Genomic DNA, 23,008 nt, shown 5'->3' with positions numbered 1-23,008 from the left:
ACTGAATTCAATATTGACATGTTTATTTTTTATTTTGAATAATGCGCATTACAACTTATAATTGAATATTTAATATTTTTAATAGACGTTTTTATAAGACTTCTTAATAGGAATGAATAATATTTTAAGAACATTATTGATGATTGATTTCATCCTTGAGAGATGTGTAAAACCATTTTTAGCATTAGAAAATAATTTAAGCCCCCAGTTGATACAACAGTTATTAGAATTTAATTTAGGCTGTGTTTGGTAACATGTAAAATATTTTTCGAATGTTGAAAATATTTTACGTAAAAGAAAATATTTTTAGATGTTTTTTTGGGTTCTAGAAAATACACTAGAAAAGTATTTTCAATGTTTGGTCGTGCATGTAAAAGCGTTTTTCTGAAAAATATTTTCCTGCATTTGGCCCCCTAATGTAAAACATTTTACAGGAAAAATGTCAATAAAATATACCCATAATACAATTGAGCATCTCAAAATACCTATACACATTGTATATGCACATCCATTAATTCCAATCACAAAAAAATATGAACATATACACATCCAAGTTTTACATAACAATTATAGAGGTACCCACATACAAAAATCAGAGATTAACATAACTTTCATGGTCATTCACCCAAGTTTAGATGTGATATTTTATTGAGCTCATCATCAGGCAGGACTTGAGATGCCACTGTGTTTAGCATTATTGCATTCAACTTTGCAATCTTCATTGCATGGTCCCGCTGCTCAATTGCAATATCTAATTGATATTTCAATAAATTGTATTTAACATCTCTTGTGCAGTAAGGGCTCTCTTCAGTTGAAGGAGTACTGGAACTTGAGCTAGAATGAGTAGAATATGTACTGGATGAAGAACCTTGTTGCACATTCCCACCATCAATCTGCCAAAACTTCATAAAAGCAACTTCTGCATCCATTTTATGCTTAAACGCCTTGTGGCCTACTCCAAAATATTGATGAACTTGGGCACGAGCTTCTTCCCATATGTCGTACGCCTCAGGCACACGACCAACAAAAACAACGTATGTCTTACCCTTTAGGTGGTCAATAGGATAAACAGTTTAAGAACCCAAATTGGCCTTATGACATACATATTTAGCATAGGAAATTATTTGACATACCATTCAATCAAATGTGTAAGCAAGAAAATGATATTTTCCAAAAAACACCTTGCAATACAAGACAGTGTAGACCCATTCAACATCATCTCAGCAAAGTCACCACAATAATTGTTGTTAAACCATCCAAATTCACATAAATATTGTAACATGCCCAATTCAAGAACAATGCTAAATTCAGTTTACCAAAATATTCACAAGCTGTCATATACCTTCACAAACACTTATTACAAATAACATTATGCACATATATTTTATATACAAATAAATATATAAATAAGGATAAATATATTTTTATATCAATATCTCTCTCTCTCTATATATATATATAGCAAAGAGGGTATACCTTCGGGTTTCAGTGGTGGGTTTGAGGGATGGGTTTGAGGTCACGGTGTCAATAGAGGGATAGATCATGGGCTGGGATGCTGAAATCGTGGTGGGTTTAGCTAGGTGCATTGGGTACATGCAATGCTCGATTTGGGCATGCTAATCGGAGATGGGTTTGAGCAAGATGAGGGAGCTGAGGTTGGTTAGGGAGAGAAGAAAAGCCAAGGAAGAAAAGAGAAAATAGAGGAAGAAAAGGAAATACAATACTTACTAGCGCATGGAAGGGAATGAGGCGGCACAATCTGACCGAATTCGGGTTTAGGTGGATCTCCGAGTGACTTTCGCAAGCTGCTCTCTCTCTCTTTTCTATTTTTTAGTCCATAAAACTTGGTTTGAAGGTAAATGGAATGTGTAAATGATTTTACAGTTGAAGGACTTGAATTTTACGATCAAAGAAAATGATTTTCAATTTGACTGAGTTTTACATGTGCTCCCAAACACACATCAGGGTGTAAAATATTTTCCAAATTTCATTCTCACTTGAAACAAACACAACCTTAGTAGTCATACTTTCCAATGCCAGAAAAAAAAAAAAAAAAAAAGTATCTCATATTTTGATTAATTATAATTTTTGTATTAAGTTTAACAAAATATTTTGCTATTTCATTTCTTGGATAGTACACTCTCAAGGGAAGTTGATGTATAACACCCTGTATCTCAAAATATATGGTAAGTTTCCCTTTTAGGTTGTCACAAAATATATAATATATTTTTTAAAAAAATTGAAAGCTAATATGTTTTCAATTTCATGTTTTAAACAAAACAAATTGTGCACAAATATCAAGAAAAATTATGACGACTGAATTCATTTTCACATGGCAAGAAATAACTGACATGTTTTTTTTTTTTTTTCCTTTTGAATAATGTGCATTACAGCTCATAACTAAATTTTTTATGTTTTTTAATAGACATCTTAAGGGGACTTCTTAAAAGAATCATTAATATTTTAATAACATTATTATTGAAAGCTCAAATTTGTGTGAAAACACAAGAGCTGTTTAGACTCCTAAATTAAAATTACGGCTCAGCTAATTTTACTCTAACTTAAACTAAGTACGAAATAAAGTAAATGCAAGCAAACAAACAATAAACTATTCTAAACCATATTCATCACATATCAACAATAAAATGAAAGGTAAAAGAATAGGGAAGAAGAATGCAAATACAAATAATACCGAGACGTGTTATCGAAGAGGAAACCGAAGTATTTGGTGAAAAATCTCTCTGCCGCCCTCCAAGTGGTAAATCAATCCACTAGAGAATAAGTTGAAGTACACGAATAACAAAAAACCCTCCAAACCTAGTCTACCTCCATGTACTTGAGTCCTCCAAGCTCTTGTTACCAACTGACTTGATGAAGCCTTGTCTTCTCTAGCTTTCTAAATCATGCAATTCAACTCGATTGCATCCACCAAACAAAATGGCTTCTTCCAATGCTTCCCAGCAGCACCAAAACCTCATTTTACTCTCAGAATGGGTGTGATAAATGTTTAGGCTATCAACCTTTTAAGGATTTTGACATGAGAGATAGGAGTTGAGAAAAACCACAATGGATTGTGTAGAGAATTGTGAGTATGACAATCTCTAACTTTCAAGGGTTATGGCTAGGGTTTTCTCTCTGAAAGCACTCCGACATGATATGCTTGGTTTAGGAATAACACCATAGCAATTTTTAGTGGTCCTAAGTTCCTTCAATACTTGGACACCTTTTTCATTGAGGATTAGACAACCTCTCTTTGAGAATTGAACTAGGAAGTCTCCATCGCATATTTGGGTGATACTCAGCAAGTTCACTTTTAATTCTTTGATGTAAAGAACGTCAGTCAATAAGGGAAGTTCCGGAATATCAATGGTTCCCTTTACAAGAACTTGTGAGTGACTGCCGTCTCCAAAGGTTACAAAACCGTCTTCCTTCTCCTTAAGAGTTTTGAATAGTGATTTATCTCCAGTCATGTGTCTTGAACATCTGCTGTCAAAATACCACAAATATGAAGTAAACACTTTCAATGCAGTATGAACAAAAAGACAAGCATGAGATAAACATTCTTGACCATTAAAGCAAGACTCATCTTCCTTTACTCCATTCGTAGATGAGTGTATCTTTCTTTTCAAACAGTCTAGTTTATCACATAGATGTTTATTCATTCTCTTATATTTAGCAATAAGTGAATTCGACTCACACAAGCAATTATGAATATCGTGATTCCTATGCTCTAAAGATTTCAGCATGTGTACAAAGATTCTAGCATGTTTCTTTGATTTGAACAACTCTAAAAGCTCATTGCTGGGACAATCTCCAAAGATGCTCATAGAGTCATTATCATAAACACATGAACTATGCTTCATGTTGGCCTTCATCATAGCACTATCCATAGCAAGCCAAGGGGTCTAGGATCACACTTAAGTAATGAAACCACAGCAAGTGCACCCGCTTTGATACCAATTGAAAGCTCAAATTTGTGTGAAAATACAAAAGTTGTTTAGACCCTCAAATTAAAATTACAGCTCGATTGATTTTACTCTAACTTAAACTAAGTGCAATATAGAGTAAATGCAAGCGAATAAACAACATAACTACTTTAAGCCATATTCATTAAAAATAAGCAATAAAATGTAAGCTAAAAGAGTAGGGAACAAGAATGCAAATACAAGATAACACGCTAATGTGTTATAGAAGAGGAAAATGAAGAACTCGGGGAAAAACCTCTCTGCCGCCCTCCAAATGGTAAATCGATTCACTAGAAAATGAGTTGGAGTACACAAATAACAAAAGACCCTTTAAGTCTAGTCTACCCCATGTACTTGAGCCCTCCAAAATCCTGCTACCAACTAACTTGACGAAGCCTTGTCTTCTCTAGCTCTCCGGATCACGCAATTCATCCCGATTGTATCCACCAAACAAATGGCTTCTTCCAATACTTCCCAGCAGCACCAAAACTTCAGTTTACACTTAGAATGAGTATAGTAAGGGTTTGAGCTATCAACCTCTCAAGAACTTGGATATGGAGAGGTAGGAGTTAAGAAAAACCACAATGGATTGTGTAGAGGATTGTGAGTATGACAATCTCTAATTCTCAAGAGTAATGGCTAGAATTTTCTCTCTAAAAGTACTTATCTCAATATGTGGGTAATATGGGTATATATAGTGTGGGTAGAGACATGGTGTATCAGATATGACAAAATAGCAAAATAGAATATTTCGTAGGTATCTCATGGAAAGGTCTTACCCGAGAAATACTTGCGAAAACCAATTGTCACCATTTGTCATGACTCTTCACATTCCGATCATGTGTTGAGTACATGGCTTCACTTTGCGGGAAGACTTCTCGTGAGCTACCTGTGAAAACTCTTTTGATCTTCAATTTGTCTTAAGTCTTCACACTCTCTCTCACACACAACCCATACAATGAAATCCTACATAAAATATAGGGTACATAAGATTGAACAAAATTACAATCAAATTTGAAATGAAATTAAAACCAACACAAAATAGTTGTAAATCACAACTTCACAATTATGATTTTACCTTTTCATTACCAGTAGATATGTCATTCAAAAGATTTTATCTATTCATCAATAAAGAAATAGTAGCATATTGTGTAGCAAATATATACAACACTCTTATGAGTATATGTTATTTTATAGTGTTCACTTCATGATGAATGTTCTTTATCATTAATCCGAAACACCAATTGCTTTTTAGTAAATCTTAAATCTCTTATTCAACAACAAAAAATATTACCAATTGAATTAACTGGAACCTAGTTGAAAATATCATTCAATTTCACAAAATCATGAGGAAATTAGTATTAATAAAACTCAATGACATTTTTCAATTTCGAGAAAATCACTCGTTAATAAGACTCAATGACATTATAAGAAGAATACTATATTTCTATCTTTTCATTAATAATATATCATACTAAAGGATTTATCTATTAGACTATTACACAAAGAAGACAAGGTAGTATCTTATGCAATTAATATATACAACTACGTCATTCCTCACGTGCAGTGCAATAAGATTCATAAAAAATACTGTTTAGTTCCACAGAATCTTTGAGGAAATCACCCAAAATTTTTCACTATATCTTTCTTTTGCTGAGAAATTTTTTCAATATATCATACAAAATGCAAGTGAGGCTATGATAATCATACGAAAATAAGACAAAAAACATAAATCAAGGTAACTGTTGGTCTACCTAATCTTTTGGAGTGACATTTTCCATGATCTTTGCCAATACATGTCCATCATTTTTAAATTTACTCATCGATTACCACCAAATCCAATAGCTTGTTGTCATTGTCAGAATCAAGTGACAGTTTGGCTCATAAGTTGTTCTCTTTATTCTTCCTCATTTGGAACTGAGTCTCTTAGGCTTGGCTCGTCTTTAGGATCAGTCAAACACTTGTTAAGCGTTTTTTTGTCCTATATTAAGATATTATATATGTTGATATTACTCTAAAATTACGGTAATTTATGATATTTCAAAACTATGATAGTCATAGTCCATATTATTTAAATAAATAAAAAAATTCATGATTTACGTTATTTATGGTAATATCATAAGAGTGATAGATTCCTTTTATCTAGCAAATTCATTATAAAAAGAGAAATTTTATATTCACAATATTTTTATAATACTTTCATAACAAATTTTAAGTGGCAGGTTGTTATTGGTTGTAAATTCTAATGAGGAGTTCAAATTAGAAACGGTAACAATTTAACACCTAAAATTTGTTGGAAAAATGTTGTAAATATCACACTTCTTTAAAAGAAAATTGCAAATGTACACTATAATCTGATGTCATTATGCCCTTAGTGGAATGGAATATATAAGCTGTAAGTAACATGAGAATAATATTTTAAGAAAAACCTAAAGATATGAAGGAAAAAAAAAAAAAAAACTCCGTTAAACATGAGAATAATATTTTAAGAAAAACCTAAAGATATGAAGGAAAAAAAAAAAAAAAAAAAAACTCCGTTTGTTATGCAAAAGATTGTTGTTATTATAAAACTTCTTCTATATACATGGACTGTGAAAGTCTTGCATTTGTATTAAGTCTTCATCTAGGGCAGGCTTACTAAAATGAAATATGGATTTTTAAATTAGTAGAGCAAAGTAGCTGTCATTAGGTCCAACTCACCAACAGTTAGCCCTTGTACCCAATCACTATCTTACTCTTCTTGATTAATGGAAAGTATTGGATTCAACCTATGGGAGAGAGGGACAACCCATTATATAGTGTCGAACTTTTTAAAGAAAAAAAGAAGTTCAAAATCTCTCTCTCTCTCTCTCTCTCTCTCTCTCTCTCTCATATGCAAGCACATACATTGTCATTTTTAATAATTTTTTCCCCATTGATATATTTTCTTTAATTTACTGTGTGTAGGATGGGGGCGCTGCACATGTATGCACACAGTCCTTTTTAATAATTTATTTCTCATTGCTATATTTTCTTTAATTTACTGTATGTGGGACGGAGGCTGCACATGTATGCACATACATTGTCATTTTTACTGATTTATTTTTCATTGATATATTTTCTTTAATTCATTGTGTGTGAAGGAGGAGGGGAACTGCACATACCCAAAACAATAATTAAATACTCAAAGAGATCTGGATAATCTTATTTATCAAAATAATAATAATAACAACCCAAAAATTTTATTGAGAGATAATAGCCCGAAAATTAATGGAATATAGAAGTTACTATCTTTGATAATGTGTAAACAATAAAAGCAAGAATAGCAGAGGTCAATGATTAAAAACAATGTAGTACAGTAGATAAGCAGATGCATATAAAGACATACATAACTGGTGAAGAGTGGCCCCCTATAAGACCCATGCTCTATTCTTGCACCAGAATTTAAATTAACAGACCATGTTTCATATAAGGAAGCAAGATGAACTGTGTAAACAAGTTAAAGCATCATTATATATTAAATTAAAAATATGAAACTATTAAAAATTAGTACTAAGAGAATCTTGCTGTTCTTTCAATTCCTTATAAAATATCTTCAATAGAACAATATTTACCATTTAATTTTTTTTTTTTTGAAAGGTTTTGTCGAGAGAAAATGGGGGAATATTCGAAAGAGAAAGATAGCAAATATGAATATGTAACATCTAACATCAGTTTGATGCAAAGATGACCATTTTAAAAACATATATCCTAGGTTCATTGGGCCAACAATTACGTAATGGGTGAATGCAGACTTTTTGTTTTTTTCGATGGAAACTATATTATTAAAAATGGCTTGTTTTATAAAAAAATATTTTTCAAAAAAACTGATCCATTGTTTAGTAAACATATCAATGGAAAATATATTATTAAAATTGACCAATAAATTAGGGAAATTTTTCGATGGAAAATAAATGATTAAAGATGACTCGTTTTATGAAAAATATTATTCAAAAAACTGATTCATTGGTCTATAATTGGTTGTAATTTTGAGAATAAATTAGACAATGTTTTGATGGAAAATAAATTATTAAAAATGAATCGTTTTATGAATTTTTTTTTTCAAAAAACTGATTCATTGTACTATATTTGGTTGTAATTTTGAGAATAATTTAGAAAAAATATCGATGGGAAATAAATTATTAAAAATGAATTGTTTTTATGAAAAATGTTATAAAAAAAAAACTGATTATTTTGTCCTATATTTGGCTGTAATTTTTGAAAATATATTGATGGGAAATATATTATTCAAAATGAATCTTTTTATGAGAAATATTTTCAAAAAACTGATTCATTGTCCTATATTTGATTGTAATTTTGAAAATAAGTTAGAAAATATATCGATGGAAAATATATTGTTAAAAATGACTCATTTTATGAAAAATATTTTTCAAAAAACTGATTTATTGTCCTATATTTGGTTGATGTAATTTTTAAAATAAATTATAAAATATATCGATGGGAAATATATTGTTAAAAATAACTCATTTTATGAAAAAAAAAAAAAATTCAAACACCTGATTCATTGTCCTATATTTGCTTGTAATTTTGAAAATAAATTATTAAAACTGACTTTTTTATGAAAAATGTTTTTCAAAAAAACCGATTCATTGTCCTATATTTGGTTGTTGTGATGATTTGAATCTGTAATGTTCCTAAAAAAAAAAAAAAACCATTTTCTATTCTTTAAAAGTGGAAACCATTTTATGGATCTATTACGATTGTTTGATATCAACCAGAAAAAAGGTTTTTTTTAATTACATGCATTTTCCATCAAACCAAATGCAGGAAAAGGATAAACGTTGTACGAAAAATGCTCTCTGCTGAAACTAATGGAGCAATAATATCTCTCTCAAATATTATTAAATTCATATATGTGGATTATCATATATATAAAAGATGATTTTATGAATTATATTGATTAGTAATTAAATAACATATGATTGATACAAAATTTGGCAAACATGTTAAGAATATAGAAAACATGTAATCTAATGGATTTCAAAATCTAAGATTAGTTCACAAAAAGATGATGCATTTTGTTCATTGGCCCAACAATTAAGTACTGGGTGAATGCATACCTTTTGTTTCTTTCAATGGAAACTATATTATTAAAAATGACTTGTTTTATGAAAATATTTTTCAAAAAATTTATTCATTGTTCTATATTTGGTTTTAATTTTGAAAATAAATTAGTAAATATATCGATGGAAAATACATTATTAAAAATGACTTGTTTTAATATGAAATATTATTCAAAAAACTGATTCATTGTCCTATAATTTATTGTAATTTTGATAATAAATTAGAAAAAGTATCGATGGAAAATAAATTATTAAAAATGACTTGTTTTATGAAAAATATATATTTTTTAAAATTGATTCATTGTCCTGGTTATAATTTTGAGAATAAATTATAAAATGAAAAAATTAGAAAATATATCGATGGGAAATATATTATTAAAAATGACTCATTTTATGAGAAATATTTTCAAAAAAAACTTTTCAATGTCCAATATTTGGTTGTAATTGTGAAAATATATCGATGGAAAATATATTGTTGAAAATGACTCGCTTTATGAAAAATATTTTTCAAAAAACTGATTCATTGTACTCTATTTGGTTGTAATTTTGAAAATAAGTTAGAAAATATATCGATGGAAATATATTGTTGAAAATGAGCCATTTTATTAAAAATGTTTTTCAAAAACCTAATTCATTGTCCTATATTTTCTTATAATTTTAAAAATAAATTAGATATTATATTGTTAAAAATGACTCATGAAAAATATTCCTAAAAAAACTGATTCATTGTCATATATTTGGTTGTAATTTTGAAAATAAATTAGAAAATAAATTATTAAAAATTAATCTTTTTATGAAAAATGTTTTTCATGTCCTATATTTTGTTGAATCTGTAAAGTCCCTAAAAATTATTATTAAAAAAAAAAAAAAAAAACCCATTTTCTACTCTTAAAAAGTGGAAACCATTTTCTGCTCTAATAGGCTTGTTTGATATTAACTAAAAATAAAGGTTTCTTTAATTACTTACATTTTCTACCGTACCAAATGCAGGAAATAGAGAATTTTTTTAATGAAAAATGATATCCAGCGAAACTAACGGAGCAATAAATCTCTCAAATATTATTAAATTCATATATGTGGATCATCACATATATATATAAAAAAAATTTGATTTTACTAACTGATTAGTAAATAATATGTGTGATACAAAATTGGGCATATGCATTAAAAATATGGAGAACATATAATCTAATAATTAATTTCAAATTTTAAATCAAATAAAAATTGGACAAAATTTTGCTACAAACTTGGTTGTAGCCTAATACTACAACTTCACTCAATATTGTTTTTATTGAATGTGAATTTTAACAAATCCACTATTAAATTACATTTTTTCTTATATTCTTCATGTTTGCAAAATTTCTAGAATACAAAAGACCAATAGCTATGTCATCAATCAATTGTTTAAATTGCAAGTTTTTGTAGTCTAAAATTATATATATATATATATATAAGTTTATAGATCATATTGTAAATAATATATGATTGACACAAAATTTGATATATGTGTTAAAAATATAGAGAACATGTTATCTAATGGTTAGATTTTCAAAATATGCAACATATTAATTTTTTTTAAAGAAGTTGTAGGCTAAGGTTGCAATCAAGTTGTAGTCAAATTTTGTACATAAAAATTTAATAAGAGATATTATATTGATAATGAGTTAGACTTGGTATAACTTGAGCTACCACCTCTACTAAGTCATAAAACCAAACCTTTACTCAAAGACCTAATATCCATTTTTCTCCTGAATTATCTACTATCCTTTTGTAAGATGCATCATTAATTCCACAGTTTCATGTCTATATATATGATTTTCCAATCCTTGCAATTTTGATCTATATACTTATTGTTAAAAANAATATATCAATGGGAAATAAATTATTAAAAATGACTCTTTTTATTTTTTTTTAAAAAAAAAAACTGATTCTTTTGTCCTATATTGGTTGTAATTTTGAAAATAAATTAGAAAATATATCGATGGGAAATATATTATTAAAAATGACTCATTTTATGAGAAATATTTTCAAAAAAAACTTTTCAATGTCCAATATTTGGTTGTAATTGTGAAAATATATCGATGGAAAATATATTGTTGAAAATGACTCGCTTTATGAAAAATATTTTTCAAAAAACTGATTCATTGTACTCTATTTGGTTGTAATTTTGAAAATAAGTTAGAAAATATATCGATGAAAAATATATTGTTGAAAATGAGCCATTTTATTAAAAATGTTTTTCAAAAACCTAATTCATTGTCCTATATTTTCTTATAATTTTAAAAATAAATTAGATATTATATTGTTAAAAATGACTCATTTGATCTATATACTTATTGTTAAAAAAGTTTTTTTTTTTTTTTTTTTGGGAAAAATGTAGGACAGTAGGAGAGTAAAAAGTGTAGCTAAACAAAGAAAATTCAAGAATAATTTCAATTACACAAATCCAAGATTGAATGAAAAGGAATCCTGCTCTACAATTAATGTAAGTTACGACAGCCAATTAATCAAGCGGAAATATTGCTTTCGAATGAAATTTCCATAAATTAAGATTACGTTACTCATCACCAACTGAAATATATTGACGTTTGACTTAACTTATAGTGCAAGAAAAATTGTGAGTTACTCCAATAGGGTGATTAATTAAATTGGCTCTCCATTCTTAGCAAACAATTTAGTAATTTCTTAATGTAATAAGATTTCTTATTTTTCTTTCAGCCTTCTTTTCGTCAACACACTAGATATAGTAAAAGCAATAACAAGCAATTTTGGATGTTACTACTCATTGACTTGTGGGGGCTCCTCCAAACTTTTCAATTATTAAAAAATTACTCTTAAATTTAGTTAAAACTTTCAAAAATACATGAATGGTAATGGCCTTCCAAAATTTTCACATAATTCTTATAGAACACTCTTAAATTAGATAAATTTATATTTGCTATTACTTAAGTTGCTTTTCTTATTTTCTTAAAATTTTAGTTCTATCCTGACTCGAAAGAACAAAAAATAAAGGGAAAAAAAAAAAAGTTTACTGCAATATATAGTAGTACTAGATTTGATCGATCACCATTCACAATCATTGTACTAATATTTGGCAAAGCCGCAGACCTCTATTATTAACAATTACCTATCAAAGTGTCCCAGTCCTACGCGAGAATGCATATAAGTTTTTGGTGAGGGACCCAACCTTTGAGGTTTAAATGGCTATAATTAACCTCGATCTTGTGGCCAACTAACATTGACATAACTTTTGGTTTTTGTTGGTCCATGATTTTTAAACAATTGCTTGGGTTCACTATACGTGTCCTAGTCATCGCCAACAACCTAGTACCACTTTGGATTTCTCTCCACTCGTGAGCCTCCCATAATTTTAAACCCTTCTTTATTTATTTCTTTCTTATCTTTCTCTTTTTCCCAAAATATCGATTTTTTTTTGGTTGCTTTTCTCTCTTTTCATTAAAGAATTGTTGCTGTCGCATCTCATGTGGTGTCTAGTTCAAAAGGACAATAGGCTTGGCTCTATGAACGATAACACTTTACTACAATAGTACCTCTCCTATATTCTTTAACAAAGCTACAACATGCAAGCCATTTTAACCACCCTATAAACCTAATCCTATATTGCTTCATTGATTCTAGTTTTGAAATGGAATTTTTCAAAAATATTTGTACCCACATAATTGCTTTCTTCTCTAATTAATCCAACCGTTAAACCCTATTAATTTCTACTCCATGCAAAAAATTTTCAATGGGTTAATTATTGTGGTTTTATTATTGATCAAACAGTATATATCTTTTATTGCATGGACATGCATGATACATGCTTAATTCTAGTCTTCCTTTTACAAGCAATAACCCCAAAACCTAAAATCAACATCCAAAAGCAAGAATTATGGTTACACATAGAAATGATTACAATAGTTCTAGTAGTACAAAGAATAATGTAAGAGTACTCTTATAAATTATGGAGAAGATGATAATAATATATAGTAAGAAGTATGTGGGAAATTTACAATGGAAATTTTTTGAGGCAGTGACTAATTAAATCTTCCATTTGAGTCCATGCATATGCCATGTCTTTCTTTGAATCTATGTGTCAAAAATAGTTTTGAATTATTGAATGTCACATAATTATCAAAGTGATATATACCGTGAGTAATTACAAATATGCAATTAAACTTTTTTTTTTTATATACAAGATAGAATTTCTAAGTGTATATGTGTGTGAAGCTCCTTCCTAGAGACTTAAACCCCGGCCCTTGCCCCCCACACCCCATAAGCACTTATACTTGTGGAGTAACCACCGCACCAAAGGTGCGCAGTGGTGCAATTAAACTAAATTGTGTATGGATGCAATTAGATTAATAAATGATGAGTGATTGAAATAATTTGTTTTCCCCACTCTTTAATCTTTATCATGATCTAGTGTTAGAATAAAATCTCACGGTAATCAAGTTCAATCAACAATGAAATTGCAAATGGATATAATTAGTTCACGTGATCATCGACTCTTTGTCGATAATGATCTGACCCATCGCCGCTGATTTTGTCGGCCTTGATTGATTAAAGGGGTTTGATTAATTTGATTGTCATCAACGTTATGTTTATGTGATCATACTAGGTATCCACAAACTTAACTTTGGGATAATCGATTAATACGACTTAATTTCAAAGCAATCACCATAGCAAAGTACTCTTTCTTGTTTAATTAATCTTAATCTTTTTGAAATAAAGAACTTGATATCCTAATCTTAATCCTTTCAAAGGTGGTATGTTTCTAGAACTGTGGTTTTGCCCTAAAACGGTGGGTATACACTTTATAATTGCTCTTAATTAGTGCTTGAAAATCTATTTCATTCTCACGTGGATTGTACAATTGCCACCCTGACACCTGAGAGAGAGTCTTGCTTTTGTCGAAGCTCGAAACCTTGGACATCCCTAGTCCCTGTGACAAAAGTGACATTATTTGGTAGGTTTCATGTGTTGCTTTCACTTAAAAAATGTGCGAAATGCTTTGAGCCTTGCTTTGTTGCAATTAAAAACATTGACTGGGAATATGGATTCCTGGAAGAGAGGAAGAGAGAAATTAAGCTGCTGGATTAATTCAGTTTTAATAATTGAGATCCAATGTGAACGCAATCTTTCTTGCAGAATAAAAGGGTTAAATAATCAGCATAATTAAGAAATGTTCCATTTGACCCATCCTCTTAACATTTTAGGGAAGAGTGAATGCTCTTTTCTTTTTCTTGGTCTTCCACATATACGTACACTGCTTCAGTCATATATACACTCATACTAAGTTTTCACACATATGGGACAAAGGTACGTGTGTGTATAAAATTATGGGCTGAGATCCTTCCCATTTTGCTTTGTCGTGGTAACTTTAATATATCTAAAAATGTATGTGATTCTATATCATTGATTTGGATTAAGTTCAAGTTATGATAGATGTAACGTGAAGTAGTGTTACAAAGCTCACTATATTTTTTTAGATACAAATTTTGAAATATTTATTATTAAACTACATTTTCTTCCTATGTCTTTAATGTTGACAAAATTTCAAGATGATAAAAAATTAGTAACTATCTCTTCCAACGTTGAAGTGAAGTAGGAGCGCATACACTTTTTTTTTTTTGCTTAATTATACATTTTTAGATGTACAAAACTTAAATCTTTATTATGAAAGGATTTCCACCAATTTGCCAAACAAATAGAAGTAATCTATTGGATAGAAAATGTATGGTATAGATAATACTACGGGTTTCATTTGATTCAAGGTTTTAAAAGTTGTTTCTAAACTTTTAGCGAGAGAGAGAGAGAGATCTCATGATATGCATGGATCCCATGAATTACGAGAGAGTGGCCTCATTGAGATCTCTCTCATGATATGCATGGGTCCCATGTGTTATGAGAGAGCGCCTCATAAGACATCATCTCATAAGATGAGAGAGAGAGAGAGAGAGAGAGAGAGTAGAAGTGATCGTTCACTATCGATCGGTAATTGTTAAATCCAATGATGTTTACCACATTGTCAATTGTCAATTGCAACCTGAATCTTCTACGGTAATGCTTGGACACCCATCAACTTTATGTGGAATAACTTGGCCAAGTAATACAAGTCTCTTCTTAAAAGAAAATTAAAAAAAAAAAAAAAAAAGTAATACATGAGTCTCTACATTAAAATAGAGGAGAGAATTTAAATAGATGAAAGCTAAAAAACTTAATTGTTATTGAAAAATTTTTAACTTCAAACCGATTTAGAGTTACCTTCCTTTAATCAACTATGTAACGATTAAAGACATCATTCATGTATAGTTTTAAGTATATGACCTTTTTGTTTAAAAAAAAACATAATTTTTTTAATAACTTATATGACTTATTTAAATAATATACGTAAATAATCTTATAAATCGCTATGTAATAGATTAGAGAACATTGGGGCTAAATTTTGTCCATAGTTGCAACAGTCCTTATTTGCCCTTTGAAACCAATTAACTGGGCTTGACCTCTTTTGATATCAGAAACCAACTCCATTCTCCTTGTTTCCACAAAAGTCGTTTGCTTTAGCACTACGAGCTTTTTAAAAACTTAGTGATTGTACTTGCTAGCTTGTAATTGATTGTCTGATTGATTCTTACGTATGCTATTTTGGACAATGATGAAAAAGTAAACGTTCAATTGTGGATTTGTGACACACATTAGAGGTTGCTAATTGGTGTGTGTGGCATAAGCTTCAAATTTCCACTGTAAAGATAATGACTCATTTTCGACTTTAAATCCTTTTGGATGCTGAGATATAATAACTTTTTAGCGGATTCCAAATGGAGCACAGTGAAATAATATTTATTTTGTTGTCATTAGAGTAGTCACATTCGACTAGGAATATATCTTTTAACTAAATTAGCTAGAAATTAACCAAAACAAAACCTCACATCTGGCTTTGTATCACTGTTCAAAATTTTATAAAAGACTACAGTACTCGGTAACAAAATAAACAATACAAATGACTGCAGCTTTTTATATATCATTTTTTCTTCTTTGTTTTTTCACCTAACTCGCATTAATACTCTCTCTCTCTCTCTAGAGACTTAAGTCTCGGCCCCCCAATGATGACACCTGAGAGATCCGTTACAAAGAGATCTAGTCAAGCAAGACTCAAAAGAATCCATTATCTTGCAAAACTCATTGACAAATTGACTTGATGGTAAAAACTAAAGAGTAATCATCAAGAAACATAACCCATTGATAAATAGAATTGATAGTAAATACTAAAGAGTATTCATCATGAAATAGACATCGTTAATTTCAAATCCTATCGTATCAATTGTAAAAAGGATGTTTATGATCAGTATTTGGTTACGTTGAGATATCACCATATCTGGTGATATATCAAAATAAATAGTTAAGAAAAGATGATTGTTATTTGGTTATTGTTGAGTTATAAACAATATCTTGTGATGTATCAAGATAAATAGTTAAAAATTGTTATTGGTATTTGGTTATTGTTAAGGTATAAATAATATCTCATGATGTATTAAGATAAATAGTTAAAAATTTTGAGGTACAAAAATATCTCGTCATGTATCAAAATAAATTGTAAAAATTATATATGATGGGTATTTAGTTCTTGTTGAGGTATCACAAATCTGGTGATGTATCAATATAAATAGTTAAAGATTATGATTGGTATTTGATTATTGTTGAGGTACAAAAAATATCTCTTGATATATCAAAATAAACAGTTAAAAATTATGATTGGTATTTGATTATTGTTGAGGTACAAAAAATATCTCACAATGTATCAGAATAAACAGTTAAAAAATATGATTGGTACTTGATTTTTGTTGAGGTATAAAAAATATCTCAGATGTATCAAAGTATACAGTTAAAAATTATGATTGGAACTTTATTATTTTTTTTAATGAGAATTATTATTGTTGAGGTATAAACAATTTCTCGTGATGTATCAAAATAAATAGTAAATATTATGATTGGTATTTGGCTATTGTTGAGCTATCACCACATTTCAGGATGGATCAAAATAAATAATTAAAAATGAAAATGATATCAGAAAATGACATTTAGAAAAATATCAACCGAGGAAGACAATATATTTTTTTTTTTGCTGAGAAGACAATATATTGCGAGATATGACCAAAACAGAAAAAGCAATTTCGGAATGATTGTTCTAAGTCGGACCAGTTGAACTTGTTCAAAGACTCAATTTTAGTTCAAGGCAATAATAGCCATTTTTTTGTTCCACTTTTTGCTCCTTCTTAATCAAATAATGTTTAATTTTGTTCACTCATAGCCATTTTAGTTTAATTTTGTTCCACTTAGAAAGTTAATTAAGTTTCTTAGTTAAAGAAAGAAAAATTAATTTGGGTTTCCGTTATGTGATAGGAATGACTATTGCTTGGTGTAGAAGGAAAGTTTATTCGCTTGTGTGAAAAGAACGACTATTTCTTGGTGTGAAAGGGAAGTCTATTCCTTGTTAAAAAAGTAATATTCCTAATTCAAAAGAAAATAGGAAAAGAGTCTTATAAATAGACAATGCTACAAAAAATTTGTTGGCTTTGGCTTTGGCCCAAGAGTCCTCCCTTTGGTGAGAGGAAAGATAGAGCATGAAACCAAGAGAGAATAAAAGGGACCTTTGTTTGGTAGGAACGCAAGAGGAAGGAGAGAGCAAAGGGCTGCCGCCTTCAAGAAGACACAAGGAGAGTATGTGCAAGAGCAAAGAAAGAGGAAGCCGCACAAGAAAAAAAGAGAGAGAGCAGCCGAGAGTGAGCCCCTTAGAGAAAAGAAGACAGCGAAGAGAGAGCTATGCATGGAAAAGAAAATAGAAAGGAGAAAGCAAAGTGTTGTCACCTTTGAAAGAAATAATTAGGGTGTGTGAGAGTAAAGAAAAATAAGAGAGATTTTTCTTTAACCATGAGACATACACAAGAATTATTGTAATTGATTTGATAAATAGTGAATTGATTCGGAGTTTGTTCCGTGATTTTTCCCTTCAAAGAGAAAGGTTTTTCCACATAAATATTTGTATTTTTGTGTGTGATTGCTATTTTGAATTGATAGTTTTTGTGATAATATTATTCGGAGCCCAACAAGTGGTATCAGAGCTAAAATTAGAGTAGAAACAATGGCCGAAGAAGAAGGCAAGGCTTCAAGAATTGAAAAGTTTGATGGAACAGACTTTGGATATTAGAGGATGTAGATTGAAGATTATCTCTATGGGAAGAAGTTGCATCTACCTCTTTTGGGGAAGAAACCTAATACTATGAAGGATGAAGAATGAAACTTTCTTGATAGACAAGTATTGTGAGTTGTTCGATTAACTCTATCTAGATTAGTTGTGCACAATGTTGTAAAAAAAAAAAGACCAACAGTGATATTAGAGCTTAGTTGATTTAGTGGACATCTCTTTGTGTGAATTAAGATGGAAGAGAAGGGATTGCTTTGATTAAGGTGGGGCTATTCCAAGAGGAAAAGAAGACTACTTGATTAAGGTGGAGCTATCCTAAGAGGAAAGAAGACAATTTATGGAATTTGAGTTAAGATGGAGATTGTTGGGAAATTGCCTTAAATTTCAATTGTGACTTGGAAAATTAATTAGGTTTCCTAGTTGAAGAAGGAAAAATTAATTTGGGTTTCCTTTGTGTGGAAAGAATGAAAATTCCTTGGTGTAAAAAGAAAGTCTATTCACTTGTGTGAAATAAAAGACTATTACTTGGTGTGGAAGGGAAGTCTATTCCTTGTTAAAGAAGTAATGCATTTCTAGTTTAAGAGAGAATAGGAAAAGAGTTTCATAAATAGACATTGCTACAAAGAATTTGTTGGTTTTGGCCCAAAGGTCCTCCATTTGGAGAGAGGAAAAGAGAGTGTGAAACTAAGAGAGAATAAAAGTGATTTTCATTTAGGAAGAACGCAAGAGGAAGGACAGAGTAAAGAGTTGCTGCCTTCGAGAAGACACAAAGAGAGCATGTGCAAATGCAAAGAAAGAGGAAGCCGCGCGCGCGTGCACACACACACACACACAAAAGCCAAGAGTGAGCCGCTTAGAGAAAAGAAGACAGTCAAGAGAGAGTTGTGCATGAAGAAGAAGATAGAAATGAGAAAGCAAAGTGTTTTCGCATTTTAGAGAAATAATTAGTGAGTGTGAAAGTAAAGAAAAACAAAAGAGATTTTTCTTTAGCCGTGAGACATATACAAGAATTATTATAATTGATTTGATAAATAGTGAATTGATTCAGAGTTTGTCCTATGGTTTTTCCCTTCAAAGAGAAAGGGTTTGACACTTAAATATTTATATTCTTGTGTGTGATTGCTATTTTGAATTGATAATTTTTGTGATAATATTATTCGAGACCCAACACTTTTCTCATGCTCGTAGATTAGGCAATTCTATAACCCACAACCTAACTAAATATGCTAGACATGTAAGAGGTTTAGAGATATAGATGGAGAACGTTCCTTCACATCTACTTTATGTTCTTTCAATTGATTACGACTAATTTTTTGTTTCAATAAAGTTAAAAGGTTTTCTTCTTCAAAAAAAAATTACGCAGTTTATCCTTTTTTTCTTATACAGACAAATCCATATTAAGAACTTGATCTTGATGGTCTATTGAGATAAAAAGAGAGAAAAATCTTTTTTTAAACTAGAAAGTGAATTTCGGGCATTAAAAAATTCAAGGTCAATATAGTTACGTACTACATATTGCAACATTGATGATTAAAGTAAAAAGTGTAATTCAAACCTTGAGTCAGGCTTTTGGCAGATTTTTTTTTCCCCCTTATAGATAGGTTCCTTTTAAGCCATAAAAGGGTTAGCAGGCCCAAATTGGGGCAGGCTTTGTTCTTGAAGCGTCATTCCTACTTGCTGGAGGGGCTTGCTCCATAAACCTTGATAAGCCCAGCCCAGCTAAAAAATAATACGTATCCCCATTTCCCTTCTTCCAATCAAGAAAACTTAGGTATCATTCCTCTTGGTAAATTACCGAGTCCCAAAAAAGTAAGAGCACTAGTATATGGGGTGTAAAATCTCCTCAATTTCTATTTTAACAAATAACAAGAAAAAAAAATAAAAAAATCACATCCGGGGGTGGGAATTATTTTTTTATTTTTTATTTTTACATCCTATGACCGGTTGGTTCTCATAAATGAGAACCTAGGGCCGGCCCTAGGCCTAGGCCATTTAGGCCATTGCCTAGAGCCCCCTTACTAAAGAAATGCCCCAAATTTGGGGGGCAATTTTTTTTTTTTTTAATTTTTGTGGGAGATATTAAAAAAATTTAGTTTGCATTTTTTTTTTTCACTATTAAGAATGCCTAGAGAATTAAGTAATGCTAGAAATAGAAATAAGACAAATTTAAATAAATTTTTCTTACAAATAGATGTGTTACTAATCACAACTACTTCAAATAGAAAAGTATTAAAAATACTATAAATTTTACTACATAACTTTTATAATTTGATGTAACAGTGAATATGATAGGTGGGCTTTAACAAACTATTAAATGGATTTTTGAATGAATTTTTGTGATTAATGATATATCTTTATAATTCTTATGTGTAAATTTTATAATATCTCTAGCATTTTTGTAAGCCTCATGTCACTGATCACATCCATTACAACATCAGTTTGTAGTAAAATTTGTTATAACTTTAGCATTTTCTATAAAAAAAAAAAATCATATCAAAAAGTAAAAAGAATGGATTTTTTTTATATAAAAAAATTATTATATAAAATGCTAGTTAAATATTATTTAAATTATAACATAAACGCCCAATTTGAAGATTCTACCTTAGGCCTCCAACACATTTGGGCTAGCCCTATGAGAACCAATTGTTCATAGGATGTAAAAACAATATATATATATATATATATATTAATTATCTCCTCTTTCTCTCTTTTCAAGCACAACTCTCACTGTTTATATTATTTAATATTGTAGTTTATGTTATTTTAATAAGTTCTATGGAAAAATAGAAACTGAAATGTTAGTTGAATTGTAAAATGAAATAGTAAAATAGATAAAGTATGTTTTTAGGGTATAAAATAGAGACTCTTTTGCATCCTCGGATGCTAGTGCTCTAAGTAGAGAAGTGATCCAACAGTATATATCACACATGTTTTATCTTATACCACACCAGTAACAAACCTTAGAAGTTAAAACTATGAGCTCTGTTATGGATCTTGACATAGTGATTGAGAACGTTTACATGTATTTTCTTCGTCATATATTTCATCCTATTTAATATCATATTTTTTGTCACTTCTTTAATTAACATGTTTTTTTTTTTCCTATATCTATTAGGATGTGTTTGTTTGGTAGTGAAATAGGGTAGATAGAAAACTTTAGAAAGAAAATGAAAAGAAAAACTTTTTTGAGTGTGTTTGGTTGAGTGGAGAGGAAGAAAAATAAATGGTAGAGCCTTTTCTCCCGAGCCCACCAAAAAGTTTTCTCTTCAAAATAAAAAAAAATAATAATAAAGAAAGAAAATGGGGTCGCTTAATGGACAAAAATGCCGATATCCATTTCTTTCTTTTCTTTTCTTTTCTTTTTTTTTTTTTTTTTTTTGGGCATGTTGCCTCTTTCTTCTTTTTTGTCCTTTTTTTTCCCTTTCCTGGACGTTGCTTTTTTTTTTTTTTTTTTTTTTTTCATTTTTTGATTTCCTAGGTTGTGGGTGGGCACATTGTCGTTTTTCTTTTCTTTTCTTTCATGGACGTTGCCTTTTTTCTTTCTGAGCTTTTTGTTTTTGTTTTTTTTTTTTTTTTTGTTTTTAACTAGACATGATTTTTTTTTTAATAAATTGGGTGATTCTTTTTTTTTTTTTTTTTGGTTGTTTGTCACTTTTTTGTTTTAATTGACCATCATTTTTTAAAAAGAGTGTATAAGTAAATTTATACAAACTCACATTTTCCATCTCTCCACTTTTCCACTCCCAACCAAATAAAAAGGAGAGAAATTAAAATCTTTTCTATCATCCCATTTTTCCATTCTCCCACCATTTTCTATCCTCCTATTTTTCCATCCCCAACCAAACAGACCCTTAGTATTATTCACTTTCATTTGCATGCATATGACTAAATCATTTCAAGCTACTTTCCCTCGCATTTTTCATCAATGGCAACCACCCTTATCCTTAATGGTTTTTTTGGAGAGGGAGAGGGAGCAAGGGGGGAGTAGAGTAGAGTTGTCAGATATTAGGCTAATTTCTAGTTAACTTTACATTACTCCTCTCTACTCTCCCTTCCCCCCCCCCCCTCCCCCTCAATCCAAATGTAGTGTAATTGAATTAAAATTTTCGTTTTCTATTCTGTATTATTTTCTTGTATTTCCACTTATCCATCCTAACTATCTTATTTTAGTTACACTTGTTTTATGAATATGTTATTTCGTAATAGCCTAGCTTTTAGTACTATGTAGCATGGCTAGCTTATAGTACTTTTGTATAATTTTCTCTTTGAGTTAGTATGTTTTATATGATTACACAATACTACTTATGCGATTCTACCCATCATCCACCAAGTATGTATGTTGTTTACTATTTATTGCTTTATTTACATACTTGATACTTGCATTTGGTTGTGATGTAAATTGATATAATTGTGATCGCGTAATAGGCTTAATTGATAATTTATTGATTAATTCACTACCTAATCAATTTGGGGTCTAAAACCCACCATATATACCTAGGTACTAGGGGCGGAGCTATGCTTTACAATGGGGGGGCCATGGCTCCCCCAAAAATGCTCAAAATTTTATTATAGCTGCTAAAAAATAGGTTATAAAGAATTGTTGTAAGAGCTGGCCCCTCCAAATGAAACTAACTGGCCCCCCATGTGTCCTTAACTACTTGTTTCATTCATATTTACTTAATTACTTTGGCTTTTTTTTAGTCTTCCTCCATCTCTCCTCCCCCAACACATCAACA

This window comes from Quercus suber, unplaced genomic scaffold (genome assembly GCF_002906115.3).
Source record: "Quercus suber isolate HL8 unplaced genomic scaffold, Cork oak 2.0 scaffold_356, whole genome shotgun sequence".
NCBI lineage: Eukaryota > Viridiplantae > Streptophyta > Magnoliopsida > Fagales > Fagaceae > Quercus > Quercus suber.
This window is presented reverse-complemented; position numbering follows the sequence as displayed.